The sequence below is a fragment of the Nicotiana tomentosiformis genome, chromosome 9 (assembly GCF_000390325.3).
Source record: "Nicotiana tomentosiformis chromosome 9, ASM39032v3, whole genome shotgun sequence".
Classification (NCBI taxonomy): Eukaryota; Viridiplantae; Streptophyta; class Magnoliopsida; order Solanales; family Solanaceae; genus Nicotiana; species Nicotiana tomentosiformis.
In genome coordinates this window covers 26,734,886-26,738,788 of record NC_090820.1, presented here as the reverse complement: position 1 = coordinate 26,738,788, position 3,903 = coordinate 26,734,886, and the positions used below count along the sequence as shown (strand labels likewise).

General features: G+C 33.1%; 1 pseudogene; it reads right to left on the bottom strand.

The window, feature by feature from the left end:
* Window positions 1-659: 659 nt before the first annotated feature.
* On the bottom strand, window positions 660-2,530 carry LOC104105378 (9-cis-epoxycarotenoid dioxygenase NCED6, chloroplastic-like; annotated as a pseudogene).
* Window positions 2,531-3,903: the final 1,373 nt, after the last annotated feature.

Below are 3,903 nucleotides of genomic sequence, written 5' to 3'. Positions count from 1 at the left end.
ATATAAATGAATACATGGTTGTCGGTATTTTTATGTCTTTCACTTTTTGAGTTCAATAAGTGCCTGCGAAAGAGATGGCTAATCTTTGAGGAAGAAGTGCATTAAATAAATGGTGTTTTTTAATTTGGTGGCTTTCCGTTAGGTGAAGGGTATTTTTAAAAAGTTTAGCTAACAGTAAGGGTAGATGTGGCCCGATAGTATAACAGATAGTAGATATGAACAATATACTAAAGTAGAAGGGTATATTTGGCCCTTTGCCCTACTAATAATGTGATAATACTACATAATAAAAATTATGATAAAGAAAAAAACAAAAATACTATACGATGACTATGTAATTCGTTTTTCTTTAATTTCATATAGTTTAGTTAATGAATTTGTATTGAGAAGTAAGATGCCAATTAAAATTTTATTAACGCAACATGGTATAATATAATAAAAATATAAGTTGTAATTTAAAATAATAAATATTCTTTAATATTGATCGCTCTACGCGCGGGTTCTAATACTAGTTATATTCATAAGAACGACCATATATGTAGTGTTTCTCGTAGTCTTCTTTCTTCCCCTTGAATCACATATATACAAATCTACATAAAAATGGAGGAAAATGAAAGATTCCACAATTGTTAATTATTCAACAAAGGATTTCTAATCCAACCCCAAACAAAACCGATAGCACTTGAAAAGTAATCAATTATGTATACTAAAACTATTAATCATATTAGCATGAAATTTGTTTGAATAAATCCTGTGAACTAACAAATGTACCATGAAAACCATATGGCACTCTTTGAGGCAATTTTACCGAAGCCACTTGCTTCATATTTGAAGCTTTTATTATAACTAATTCAGATTTTTCTCTCGTCTCATCTCTCACATAGCTCATGAGATGCCCTTCATCTTCCTTTTTTTCTTCTCCATTACTTGGCACGAAATAAGGTTAGCCACCAAATCGTTCATCTCCGTAAAAGAATTTTGTAACATTTCCCGTAACCAAATCGACTTTTGCTATGCCATTACATTTTGGCCATGGATCAACTATAGCCATGAATGCATATCGGGTTTTCCTACCAAGTCTAGTCTTGTTTACTTTCCCCGCGTCTAGACTCATACCCGATGTTATACCCGTCGGGTTGATTTGCCTGTTCTTAGGTATAATTGGATCTCAGATAATTCACTTGTTAATGGATCATCACTTCCTGAAAAAATGGAGTCCAGTGGACTCATGCACGAACCTATAACGACAACGGTTGCACATCCATTTTCATCAACTTCTTCCCATGCATTCCACAAATGCATGGAGAAGCAGTTAAGAACTTTGACCCACTTGATTCTTGATTCGTCGTGGTCGTCTTTCGACATCACTCCAAATCGAGAGATCTTACTTGGGTCGAATACCATGGGCGACCCGCCCCGAATCATCCCGGATAACTCGAATACCACTTGATAATCCGGGATGATCACGTGATTTTCCGTGATGGCAAAGTCATGTATCATGGTGGGCTTTTGGAGGGAAATGGAGGTGTCACGTGACTTACGACCGCACGTGTCGAATTTGAAGAATTTGAGGTAAGGTTTTTTTAACACATTGTAACTTAAGGTATAAAGCTCCCCTGTTACGGGGTCCACCTTAGGATGTGCAATTAACGGATCGTTAATTTGTCTATTAAAATTGAACCGGCCATTTGTTTCAACTTTCAAGATCACCATCTTTTGTAATAGAAACACTGTACGGGAGATCATCTTCTGACATGGCTAAAAGCCGGCCGTTAAAATAAACCAAACCGGCGTTAGCTACACCGAATCCTTTTGAAACATCCACTAAACCGAAGCTATCTCGGGCGAAGATAGAGAAAGCCGAACTAAACCCAAATGGCCATGCAAATCACCAATCGGTTTAGGAAAAACCGGTTTCCCCAATTCTGCTTCTTGGACCAACCGGTTTGTGCGAATGAACCGGCAAGAATTGCTAGCTTTATTGCCTGAACCCAACGTAACGGCATGAAACATGCCGTCACCGTCAAAAAAGTGATAACCTTTAGTCGGTTTGAATAAAGGGTTAGCTCCATTTCTTACGTAAATACCATACAAAGTTGATGGAATCTGCCCTACTACTTCAAGTCCATGTTGAACCGGGCATTCTTGAACCGGTGCAAAATTCCCTTCCAGATGAATTTCCGGATCAAGAGTCCGGTTCAGCTTGTGATTCTTTTCCAATTCCGTCATTACCAATTTCTCTACCATGTCCAAGAAAGAAGCAATAAGTTTCTGAAAAGGGTTCAATTTAGGCGGCTCGTACTCAACCGGGTTTAATTGGGGGGGAAATCTTTTTCTCTGGCAAATGTGGTTTTTGTCTTAAAGGAGGTGTTGTTGTAGTTTTTTGCTTTGAAGGGTTGATGAGAATTTTGCATGTAACACATGGAGAAATGTGGGGTTTGTGAATAAAGGGTTGAGGAAGAGGGAAAATATTGGTGGCTTGCATTTTGGAAAATAAATTTGGAAGAAAATAATAAAGGAAAGAGAGAAAATTATAGGAATATGGAGAAAGAGATGGGAAATAGATGGAGTTATATAAGGTCGAAAAGGTTCACAAGGGTGGGGGCTAGAGGAAAGTCCACAAGAATAAAAAGACACGTGTGTTATAACAAGACGTGTTAATTGAAATTTTAAAAAGTGTTAAAATGATTTTATAATTTTTAAAGTACAATCAATATATATATATATATATATATATATATATATATATATATATATATTTGAACCTATTTTTTAATGAGTCTCGTAAACATCAATCATCAATTCATCATGTATGGAAGAAAGAAATATGCAATATATAGCATATTAGCATTACCTCCAACAAATGAAAATAGCATTTGGGAGAATATATCGCCAAAAGTACTACTAGTAACTTTGGGTATTTACCTGTCGATATGATATTTGATATTTTACTTTGATATTTTTGGTATTCAATTTCTTAAATACTATATTAATATCATATCTAATTAAATTTGATATAATTTGACTTTCTCCTTCCGATTTTGCTTCATTCGGTTCAGTAACTTTAGTTAATAGAAAATTGTTAACATTTTTTTTTGTCTATAAGAAGTAAAACAAATCTTGAACAAACCACTAAGTCAAAGAAAGTATTTTCTGTAACTCTCAATTCTCCACAGAGTGATGGCCTGTTTGGCAAAATTGAAAAAATCAGTTTATTTTGAGAAGTATTTTTTTCAAAAGTGTTTTTCGAAAAAGTATTTTTTGGAGAAAAATACTTTGTGTTTGACTAATCAATTTGAAAAGCACTTTTGAACAATAATTTGTGCTTGGCCAAGTTTTTCAAAAAATGATTTAAGTGTCAAATTACAAATAAGAACATGAAGAGATTTGCTTAATGGCTAATATTATATAAGTAGATAAATAATTATAAATATTTATTATTAAAGATAATAATTAAATTTTTTATTTTATTTAAGTAAAATATAAATATAAAATTGAAAAGTACTTTATTCTTACAAGATAATTTAAATATATCAAAAAATCATTCAATAAATATGAAAGTTCATCCAAAAAGTCATTTTATATTACTTAATAGTTTAAACTATGTAAGGTTATTTTGGTATATATAATATTTTGCAAAGGGTATTTTTGGAAGGAAGAAAAGTCAAAATTGCTTCTACTTCTGCTTTTGGAGAGAAATTACTTTTTTCTGCTTTTTCAAAACTGCTTCTGCTTCTAGCCAAAAATATTGTTTTTCCTAAAAAAAAGCTTGGTTACACCTCAAATTGAGAAAAAAATACTTTTTTGAAGAAAAAAAAATATTTTTGGCATGGTGAGAAGCTTGGCCAAACATGCTATAAGTTAGAGAAAAGGCTTATGTGATCATGTATGAACTTTTGAACT